Genomic DNA, 12,144 nt, shown 5'->3' with positions numbered 1-12,144 from the left:
GGATCCAGAACAGATGACAAAAGTACCAGGCTTGATCCTAAATGGTAATGTTGTAAACCACATTTGGATTGAGCCTAAATGGTAATGTTGTAAACCACATTTGGATTGAGTTTGATTCGAGGGAGTACTTTTCCCAGTACAAACATTACTTTCAATAGAATAATGTAGATATAAAAAGAGCTTCCAAATTAAATGTAATGCTAACAGAATGGTTGGTGTATTATGAGTCTTATTTGTACAAAATGTATGGATATGACTTCAAAAAAAGCTACCTTATTAAAAGAACAGAATGGTCTGACAGGCACAAACTATTTGAAATACAGCTAGTCCTTGACTTTACAACGTTCTACTTACAATGAACGGCACTTACATTTCTGAACTGACGCCCTGATTTGACTTATGACAATTGGTTTAAACTTTACAACACTTAGTCCCGCAATGGAGTATATTGCGGTTCTAAGTTACAACATTCCGACTTATGATGCAGTTTTCAGGAACCAATTGTGTCATAAGTCCGAGGACTGCCTGTACAGTTCACTGATGAATGATGGGGAAGTAGGAGGAAAATTGTCCAAAGAAAGGCTTTTTGGGTGAGACTGTGCGCTTGGATACTGTACAAATATGCAGACTATTTCATGGAAGTGAAGGACTGATAATACTGCATGGAGGCAGACTTAGTGCATGCAGATACAGTGGATGCCTTGCCCCAGGCCTGTCGGTATCCATTGACAACAACACTATTGCAATCCTGGCTACAGTAAACCTTCAGTCACGCTAAACTGAATACAGATATTTGTGATGTTGGCAAACATCTAATATGGAGTAGGCTAAAACCAAACACATTTTCACTTGTAAACTAAGTAGCTTTGAACCAAGGTGTTTAGCTTTATATTTCTACAACATCTTCATCAAAGGGTCTCATATGCAGAACTGTTAGAAAAATTTCTTTCAATCTTTTTTCAGCATACATCACCTTTTTTCCAAAACGGAAATGTCCATTTTCAGTTAAAGTCTTCAGATTTTCATTTTAAAAATTGCTTTGTATTTTTTGCCAACCAACACACAAAAATTTTTCAATTTTCATTTGCCAAAAACCAAATATTTTTCTCTGTTTTTCAATTAAACCCCCAAAACAAATCTAAGAAAACGTTCAACAAAAAATATTTTTCACGGGGGAAAAAATCATTTCCCAACCAGCTTTACTCACATTACCTTGTGAGGCAGGTACTATAGGTATTTTACAAAAGAGGCAAGCTAAGCACAGAAGGTTGATCAATTTGGTTAAAGTCATTCACAAAACAATTCAGTGGGAGAGTTTAGAACAGTCACGATACCCCAACCTGTAGACAACATGGTCTCCCTACCGCAAATTGCTATTGCGTTAACTTCACTATGCCATGAAGCTCTCATGGAGTAGATTTTGTCAACTAAGACATCCTGGGAAAATCTTAAAGTCCATATTTAAGTTTGGCTCAATTTACTCAGACAAACTCCCACTCACTTCAGTGGCAGTTTGCCTAAGCGAGGACTGAGTAAAAATTAAGATCCACCTTTGACCTGTGGACTTCAAAGGATGGCCTGACAGTGTAAGGACCTCACTACTGGGCTCCAGGAAAATAGTGTATTTGGTAAATGGGTAGAGAAATACTAGAGAACATTTTACTGTGGTGTTTCAGGATCCAGTCTGAGCCAAATACATTCAGCAGTGCTGATTCTTCATTGCCCAGCACCTTGTGCAATCAATTACACCAGTGCAATTCGAATGCAAGGTGGGTGTAAAAGGCTACCATTCTGATTTAACATTTTATGCTCACTTTGCAGCGGAGCAAATGACTACACAAGGGACAGGGCAATGGAAAGTCAGGCCCAATGCTTCCAATTTCATGGGAGTTTAATGGCAAACATTGCAAAAGCACACCAAATAGTCTAAAGTCATGTCATCCTGTTATTGCTGGTCAAGGACAACTCCATTTGGTATCTAACTGTGGGCACCAGTGTTACTATTCTCAGCTATAAACCTATAATTAATAATGAAGACTAAAATAGTAAATTCAAATATTTGAAAGCAAGCCAGTTTACAACAGTTTAATGCAAGACTATTTACAAAAGAAAATTCTTGGGGGAGTATTTTATTGCTTCAGTGAGCTGTAGATTAATGCAGCTTTCCAAAGTACTTTTCCAAAGTCAATAGAAAGAATAGACATTTCAATCGATTTCTTTTTCATCCACTGATACTAAATCATACGAAGCTAAAATATACTAGGTCAATACAAAGCAGAGCAAAACAGATTAGCTGGTGACAGCTAGGAAAACACATTTAAAAAAATAAATAAATTTTAAAAAATCACGTTTTGTCTCTCCCTAAAAACATTTCAACAGACAATATATGGAGAATATTATTTGCCTTGTGCAGTAACTAGAGCTCTTTGAGATGTGTCCCCCTTTGGGTATTCCATTTTAGGTATGCATATGCCCTCATGCCTTTGATCAGAGATTTTTGGTGGCTGTGCTCATTCAGCCTGCACCCCATACATTCTCGTGCCAAGGCTATATGGGGCCACGTGAGTGAACCGCCCTCAGTTCCTTCTCCACTGCAAAGTCCCCCAAGGGAGATTCCGAAGCATAGGGGATGAAAGGCAGGTAGGACGCACCCTAGAAGAACTCCAGTCACTGCACAAAGTAAGTAACTTCGTCTTCAAGTAGTGCTCCTGTGGGTGCTCTACTTCAGGTGACTCCTAAGCAGTACTTCCCTAAGGAGGCAGGAGGTTCATTGCAGAGTCCAATACAGAAGAGAGAACTGCACTGCCTACAGCAGCATCTGATCTTACCGGAGGCACCAAGGCATAGTGATTAGGGAAAGTATGAACAGAGGACCAAGTGGCTGCTCTACAGCTGTCTGAAAATAGTACATCCTTAAGTAACGCTATAGATGTAGATAGTGATCTTGTGGAATGTGCTTTCATTCTCAAAAGGGGTTGAACATGTGTTCTGTTGTAACAGAAGTTAGGGCATCTGGAGATCCACTTTGATAACCTGTTTCAAAATTACCAAACTCTTGTTTCTGTCCACAATGGATACAAGTAAGGAGATCTTCTAAAGGATTTGGTTCTATCTAGGTAAAAGGCTAATGATCTCCTGACATTTAGGGTATGGAATATGGCTTCTTGATACTCTGATGTGTGGTGGGTTTTTTTTGGTTTGGTTTGGTTTTTGGTTTTTTTGGGGGGAGGAGGGGGGTGAATGGGAGATGAATGGCTTGATTAATATGAAATTCTGAGGATACCTTAGGTAAAAGTCTTGTAACGACCAATAATGACATTTTCTCTCTGGTGAGTACCATAAATGGGTGATCTGGGTAGAAGTGATTGGTACTAGGAAGGCTGTCTTCTTTGAGAAATCTAATAGAGAAAATGCAGTTCTGATCCTGTATTCACACCCTACACGCTATTGTAATAATTTCATATAAAATATGCCTTGTGCGGTATCATTTGAAAACTAATATCTCACAGATCATTAATAGTCTGTGTGATGCATGTATGCAGTGTGTATTAAAAATGATGTCTATATGCTGAAATTATGATTTGAAGCATGTTTAAACCAGGCAGCCAGGGAAACTGGTAAACAGGTCTGCCCTATACTTGCTTCTCTGACCACCCCAGTCATCAGGCAGAGACAATGAAGGTATATCTACATATCAGGTAAAGCTATCAAGCCAAGAGCATGGCATCTATGCTCCAGCAGGGAGAAAAGATTGGCCTGGGTTTCACTTTTCAGAGAATACATTGCAAAGGTTTACTGATCTATAAAGACAAGGGGGTTTGGTGTGGGCCACGAGGATGTGTGGGGCACATGAGCAGGCCAAATGAGCACCTCTCCCAAAAAATCTCCAAATCAAAGGCACAGGACACAGGCACACCTGAAGTGGAGCACCCACAGGGACACTACTCAAAGAAGAATGCAGGGTGGTGGATTTAAGCTACCTTGTACAGGGTTGATAAATTAAATCTAAACCAGCACGCAAAGGAAGAGCTGATCTGTTCAAACTTCCCAAGTTTTGCTGCATGATTATCTTCAAGTAAAACTACCTGCTAAAGAGCCATTGCTGGAACTGTAGAGGAGAATAACCACTTGAATCTCTGGATCCCACGAAACAAGCAATGACGTTTAATAAAGAGTGAAGCCATAGCAAGAGTTCCTTGGACTGTCAACAAGGCAAATGGACAGGAAGCACCTGACTGTTTGGGTTCTGGGTGTAGAGAAATGAACCACGAGTAGGAAAGGAGAGAGTGAAAATCAGTATCTACACTGGCAAAAAAATGAGAACTATAATTCCTCATTACTGAAACTCCTGTAGTGGTAGCAAACGGGAAAACAATAGTTTAGGCAAGGTTCAGGCACAGTACTGACCTAACCAACAGAAGAGTTGTAATGATGAAGAATTACGGTTCCTAGAGTATGGTAGACCCAGCCAGAGTGTAAGACGACCAAATACATTCGAGTCCAAACTTGTGTCCATTTGTGAAGTGAAATTCACAGACAATTCTGTTCAGCTTTGCTGTTTCGGCTGTGAGAAGCATGAAACTAATTTGGTGCAGTTTTTAAACAAGTTAGAAGAGTTTTGATTTGGTTGCTGTGGCTGAGATAAGGTTGGTAATTTAGCTGACAGAGTCCTGTTACATTTCTACAACTGTCTTGGTTTTGTCCCCATTACATTCCAAAGGCTTTTCCATAAAGCATCATCATTATTATTTTGTATTACAGCAGAACCCCAACGGAGACCAGGACCCTGTTGTGCTAAGTGCTGTATACGTACATTGTAAGGGACAGTCTCGGCCCTGAAAAATCTTAAAATGTAAATACACAAGAAAAAACAAAGGGTGAGAAGAAAAGCAGAGTGGTGTGACTCGCCTTAGGTCAGTGACAGAGAAGGGAACAGAATCCATCTCTCCTTAATGCCTAGTCCAATGCCTTATTCACTGGATCACACTTCTTAATTGGTCTTGCTTGCTGAAGGCTATTACATGGCCAAAATATGAATTATCTTAGCTAATGTGGCTGCCTGGAATTCATTTTTTTTCCTTTACTGGAAAAAATATCTTTGCTATCTAGAATTAAGAACAGTACAATATGACTGCATTTTGTGGTAATTTAATAATAATACTTATCTCTTAGTGATTTTCATAAGTAGATATCAAAGCACTTTAGACTTTAAAGTATTTATCCTCAAAACACCTCTGGAGGCAGTGAAGTATTATTAACCCACTTTACGGATGGAGAACAGAGGCACAGACTTGTCCAAAGTCACACAAGAAGTCTGTGGTACAGCAGGGAATTGAAGCCAGGTTTCCCAAATTGCAGTCATATTCCCAAATACTAAACAAGTCTCCTAGCCACTGGACAATACTTCCTCTTAATAGCACATCAGTGGTTGTTTTTAATATAAAAAGGATTACATCAGAAAAAATATATTTAACAACATTAGGACTGTGGCACAAAGCAATGAAAGTCAGGAAATTCAGTTTCATATATGATTGATGTGCTTCATTGAACAAAATGAAGAGTGGTGAGAGATGAGAGAAAAGCATCAACCATAATTTGGAATCTCCCAGACTGTTTGGTTAGTGTTAAACCTTTTGTGTTTATTACTTTTGGTTTTTTTAAATGTCTCTTGATTATCTTTTTTTTAAATCTTTATGGAAGATTATGTATGTTATGATATTTCAGTATCAGAGGGGTAGCCATGTTATCTGTAGCCACAAAAAAAAGAGGAGTCCGATGGCACCTTAAAGACAAACAGATTTATTTGGGCATAAGCTTTCGGGGGGAAGAAGTTTTTTTAACCCACGAAAGCTTATGCCCAAATAAATCTGTTTGTCGTGAAGGTGCCATCGGACGCCTCATTTTTTTTTATATATTTAATGAGATCAGAACAGCTCTGATATAACCATCTTGGGGTATGTGTCATACTCATGTAATCAGGTATAGACATATAATATAAACAGAATAAAATACACACAAACATACCAAAGATACATCATACAAAAGGAAATTCAAATAACTTCAACTATGGCAATATTAACAGTTGTTATAATTTTTGTTTGTCCTGAGAAAAGTTGAGCCTTTCCAACTCAACTCAATTCCTTCCTGTATCAGTCCTTAAGTGCTTTATTTATGAACATTGGCCAAAAAACACACACAGACACACACCGGGGGCTCTGGAACAATTTTTATAGTGGAGGTGCTGAAAGCCATCAAACCAAACTGTAAAGCCTGTATATAATGGAAACCACTTCAAGCCAGCGGGTGCTGCAGCACCCCTAGTTCGAGCACCTATGTCACATACAGTAGAAGGAAAGCTCTGTGAGGATTGCCTTACAGAAATTTCCTGATAGCATACCAAGCTGAGAAGGAGAGGGATGAGTGAATAGTGCTGTGGGGTAGATACTAGGGTCTGCCCCACAGCCACAAGTTTTGGCAGTCAGTAGGCGGCAAACAGTACGGAGATCCTTCACCTTTGAAGCAGTTGTGGCATCCAGTTCCATGACCTCTCATGCTACATGAATTCCCCATTAAAGGGGAAGGAAGGAACAAAGACTATAGTGAAAAGTTATATTCTCTTTTCTTACTAAGCTCTAAGGGTCAGTGAAGGAACGGCATGCATCCCTCTAGCTCAAACCAGACCCAGCTTGAGGCCACCCACTCCCTGCAACAGTCTATTGAGTCCCTGCAAATCCTGGCTTCAAGAGGCACCATCCACAGGGGCCAGGGAAAGAACAACAGTGCTGTAGAAGTAGCTGAGCCTCTCTCCTGCCCTTCCCCTTTCTGTGTGGGAAGAGTCACACACACACAGAGGGTCCCTGCAGGTGTTGCAAGAACCCATTAAATTAATTCCAAGTTTCCAGCATTCCAGTAATAAAAATGCACATTAAAGTCCTGATTCTGCATTACTTGACTTGAGTGAGGGTTGTGGTATTTCAAGGAATGCAGCCTAGGGCTCCATGTGAACGTCCATTTCAAAGCACTTTATGATTATTGATGAATTAATCCTATACTGTTAGTCTGGTAAATAAATAAATGTTAGACTCACTTTACAGATAGAGAGCTGAGGCTCAAGAAGGGGAAGTGATTTACCCAAAGCTAGAGAAGTTAGTGTCAGAGCTGGGATTCAAACTCAGGAATTACAACCTCCCAGTCCTGACAAGAGCAGTGTGATTTTGATGCAAACATTCACTTTTGCAATAATATTTTTGTTGCTGGAAGGGGACAATCTATCCAAACTATTATTTTCCAAACAGTTAAAAATGTACCTGTGGGAACTTTTCAGTTACAGAATCACAGGGGACAAACTAGACTGTGGGAAAAGTTTGCCATTTGAACCATAGCAACTGGTGGAAAAAGGTATTTTAATTATTAACTTTGGAGAAAGACAAACAGTTTTCTTCCTGAATAGTCTCAGTCCTGAGAGAAAAGTAATAAGCAGCCTTTCTGCCAGTATTCTGAGGAACGTACTTAGGCTCTGCAGATTTGTCACACACACTCCATGTTACCACGCCAACATCTTAGAGAAGATCAGTTGGGACTTCGCCAGTGACTACTGATGCATTTAAAAAAAGAAAATAATTCAGATGGATTTTAGGAGAGAGACTGTGGTGAATGGTCACAGTGTATTCACACCTCTGCACACTATGCAGAAGAAAGGCCAGTTAGAAGGAGATTACAATATGAGATCACTTTGCAGAAGTATCAGAGAGGTAGCCATGTTAGTCTGGATCTGTAAAAGCAGCAAAGAGTCCTGTGGCACCTTATAGACGAAGTGGGACCATGCATCTGACGAAGTGGGTATTCACCCATGAAAGCTCATGCTCCAATATGTCTGTTAGTCTAGAAAGTGCCACAGGACTCTTTGCTGCTTTTGCAGAAGTAGTTTCAAATTTCCATCTTGGTAAATTAACTGACAGATGAGAAAAATCTCTACTTTAAAAGTTCAGACAGCCTGCTGAATGCAGATATTAAAGTTTGTTGATTATCAGAACAGAGATGTCATGATCAGAACAGTACCATATGATGCAACCCATATGTTGTGAATTTATGTAGAAATACTCAGTTTATACTTAAATCTCAATATGCTGCAATGTGCAAACTGAAATTATGATCACAGAGAAGTTCAGATAAAAAAGAAACTGATATATATGAGTGGTAGGGTACAGTCTTGCTCCAATAGTAGGATTGTGCCAATAACCATATGCAGGTTATTATTAACAAAGTCTGATGGTGACTAAGGGCCTTATACAAAGCTCACTAAAGTCAATGGAAATAATCCCAGTACAGCAGTTTTATGCCGGTATAACTTCATTGAAGTTACACTGACATAAAATTGGTACGACAAAGTGGAGAAGAATCAGGTTCCAAATGTTCAACAAACAGCACCTGAACAGCGAGAAGAGAAGAGAAATTTTAAAGTCAAAACTGTACACAGATGTACACTAAAGTATATTATTGCTGGTAAAACAGAGAGATGAAAGGAGAGCACGTACAATCTGGTATTTGCAATCAAGTCGATGGGAAATAAATCAATTTACATATCATAATTTTGTAACTTACCAACTGGTAAGAAGGCTACAGAAACTGCAAAGAATGAGAGCATATAACAAGATAATTCTAGATCCTAAAGCAAATTTTGGAAGGTTCTTAATACTATTAATTCAGAAGCCAACTCCTCTAGTAGTCTTCCCTCTTCGGCGGAATCTGATTGGTATAGTCTCAAAACCACAATCCACTCGAGTGCATTCTTGAAGATAAAAATATCTGAGGCAGCAAAAGTCTTTCTACTTTGATGAATAAAGGCAAGATGGATACCCACTGATGATTTTTTTCAGATTTTTTTTAATTTAAATTGGATTTTTTTGATTTTGCTGTTTAAATTACAAATTTTTTTTTAAATAAACCTGTTTAAGATTAAATCTGAATTTAATATAAAATATGTTAAGGCTTAAACTTCTTATAATCTCTTAAAACAGCTAAGTAAAATATAAATATGCTGACTCCATAAGACTATCAAAAAATTTAGTTAAAAGCTGTTTTTCTCAGAGAAATAAATTAGAATCAGGGAAAAAATGTTTCAGGTCAAGCTTTAAAAATAGGACACAATAGATCATGTACTGTATTAAGGGCTCATTTTGTTTAATAAAAAAATTGTATGCTGTTATCTGTGTTTAATTAAATTCCAGTTACTATCCTAATGCAGCTTGACATAAAACATGAACAAAAAGTTAATTATATAGTAAATATTCAGTATATACATCACCATTTTCTACATACTAAAAATATATAGTTAATAAGAATCTGAAAATACTGAGCTTGCATACATGTATATAGTTACACTGTACCTTATAAGTAGCAAAAAGATGCACCAAAGCTAGTGATGTTTTAATGATTATATCAGCCAATGCGAATGCACCTTTCTTTAGAAAATACAGGAAGTACAAACAGAAAAGTTGATTAAAATTGATTTAAATCAAGGCTTTCCACTTGGTGATTTGAATCATGATTTAAATACCTGGTTTAAATCAATCCACCCTGAATAAAGGCTTAGAAGACTGCAGCAAAACCAAGAAAAAAAGGTGTGTTCTTGTGTTAGATAACACATGGTAACTGGCATATGTAAAATGCTAGTGAAAACAAGGCAGTTTGTAGCTTTCATGAGTGATAGCAGGTCAAGTTAAAAGACACGAGGCAAGTCTAAATTTTACCTTGACCTGCTAAAAGGTTAATAGTACAACTACCTTGTAACTCAAAATAAGAACATACCTTTTTTCCTATGAAGATAAGGCTGAAGAAGGTTAGAGTGGACCTCCACTTAGAAGCAGAAAATATTTTTGTAAGGCAGCTCTTAACATAAACTAGTTCCCAAACCTAAGTATGGGAAAGGAGCGAAATTTCAATATAACAGTGGCCAAGTCCAAGATCTGAGTTATATTTTAAAAAAAACTTCAAAGGTTATTATTTGGAACCTACAAATATATCTCACTTCAAACTTAAAACATTGTTAACTCACCTGATAACATTTTGCTTACAACCAGCTAGCAAGTAGCAGAATATTACCTCAATTGTCTTTGGAAAAGTCCTCTTAATCATTCTTTGCACACACACAAAAGTTTACTTTACGTCAATCTCCCATAGAAAGTCTACTGTTAGCAAAGATTTAAAATGTTAGTAGGTTGCTGCGGGTGCGGCAACATTCCCTGGCTTGAAGTGGTTTACAGTTTTGTTCGATGGCTTTCAGCACCCCTACTATATAAATTGTTTCAATGACACTGAATGTTCCAACATTTCATTCATTTGCAGCTTTCTTCTCTTTTTTTCACCTCTGAATTATTTTTCTGTAGCTACAGTTTAAATTATCTGTGCTTTTCAATTTATATTATGAGTTTGTATTTACATAGAAACAGTGTGAAACTAAGTGTGCAACCAAGTTTAGAAGTGGTTTTAGGAATATGGCAGTTTTTCCAGGAAGCATTTTGCCTTTGAGGCTAGGGAAACTCTACTCTGATAAACAGCACATCTTCTTGTATTTCTTGCTTAGAAACACAGGGTACACTACTTTTAACATTTCACTCAATGAAACTCACTGTACCCCGTCATTTCACAAGGAATTGAAATAATAAAAAAAGCTTCAGATAACGATAACACCAAATAAAACTGATGACCATAAAACAACTTGTGAATGCTGTGTGCTCGCATGCAGTCTCAACATAAAAATTATCTGTTTATTTATCTTGTGATTTTTTTTCATATCATCTAGGATACACGTCAGCCAGGAATATTTGAAGTCCTTCAGTTTTGGCCTTCCTACCTTAAACATTATTGATGACTCGCAATAATCATTTCAAGATTCTTTAAGACACTCAAAAATTTGCCAGATTATTTTAGAAGGTTTTACTTAAATATTTTGTTGACACACTGTGGTTTGTATAAGACATTACACTTTGTCATATTAAAGACCTTATCCTGCAAGCATTTTGCACAGGGAATTTCCACTGAAGTCAATATTGGGCTTTGAGATACTGAAAAAAAGAACAAAATATTTTATGCATCAAGGCTGTGAGAAGGCTGATACACTTTTTCACAAGACTGCTTCTTGGGATAGCCAGTTTTGCAATTGATCTGGTGCATGATCTTGGGAGGTCATATCACCAACCTGTAAAACGGGAATAATATTTGCTTGATGAATGAAAAGTAATACAAATGCTAGGCATTATTATTAATTTATTACAAAACTGTGCTTTCTGTGCTCACCCAGAACTACTTGTATTTATGTACTTAACCACTAGTATTGTCATAGTTTGCTATTCGAACTCCCACAAATCTGCATTTATTGCTCCGGTGTCCATTCCGTTCTTTGCTTCTAACTTGCTGACTGTTCTCATTGGCTATTAATGCTTTTTTTAGCTCTGTGTTATATAACTAAACAATCTAAATAAATATTTTAAAAGGAGAGATATGTGCTGAGGCACAGAGAATAACATCCTTCCACACCAAGTAGAATTCTTTACCTTCTCCTTTGAGAGGACATAACCTAGTATCTTCCATTATAATAATATTTCTTGGTATTTTTACAGTGTTTCTCATCCATAGATCTTGCACTTTACAAACATCTAATTAACCTTCAAAACATAGGCTATATATATTTGCCCAGCTCCTCACTATAAGCTCCAAGAAATGTTTTACAGACAAAATACAACACAGGCAAGAGCAACACAATGCTCTTTCTACCGCCCCATCAATAGGCCCCAACTAACTAAAGCATAGCTCCTGACTCATTCAGTCCTTAGCTTTTCTGCTGTGATGACCAACACAGGTGACAACAATAATAAGGATAACTTGTCCACTAGAAACTGTATTGGGGCAACCAACTTATTTTATCTACGCCACAAAACCACCATTCGTTTTTGTTTTGTTTTTTAAATATAAAACAAACAGTAAGAAGGGAATTTTGAATCTCCATTTATTCACAAGCTACTGTTATGCCTTTGGCTGGTTACTTTATGATTCTCACCCACTAGGTAACAAAAATTATGACCTGATCCAGCAAGGTGCTGCATGTCCTCTGTTCCATTTGTCTTCAGTGGGAGCTGAGGAGCTTCA

General features: G+C 37.7%; 1 protein-coding gene across 4 annotated transcripts in view; it reads right to left on the bottom strand.

Moving 5' to 3' along the window:
* Window positions 1–12,144, bottom strand: part of SHANK2 (SH3 and multiple ankyrin repeat domains 2) — a 699,708-nt gene that overhangs the window by 601,809 nt on the left and 85,755 nt on the right. The gene's annotated exons all lie outside the window — the stretch shown is intronic.

The sequence above is a fragment of the Gopherus evgoodei genome, chromosome 4, assembly GCF_007399415.2.
Source record: "Gopherus evgoodei ecotype Sinaloan lineage chromosome 4, rGopEvg1_v1.p, whole genome shotgun sequence".
In the NCBI taxonomy this organism is placed as follows: domain Eukaryota; kingdom Metazoa; phylum Chordata; order Testudines; family Testudinidae; genus Gopherus; species Gopherus evgoodei.
The sequence above is the reverse complement of the archived record's forward strand: the minus strand, read 5'-3'. Positions and strand labels throughout refer to the sequence as shown.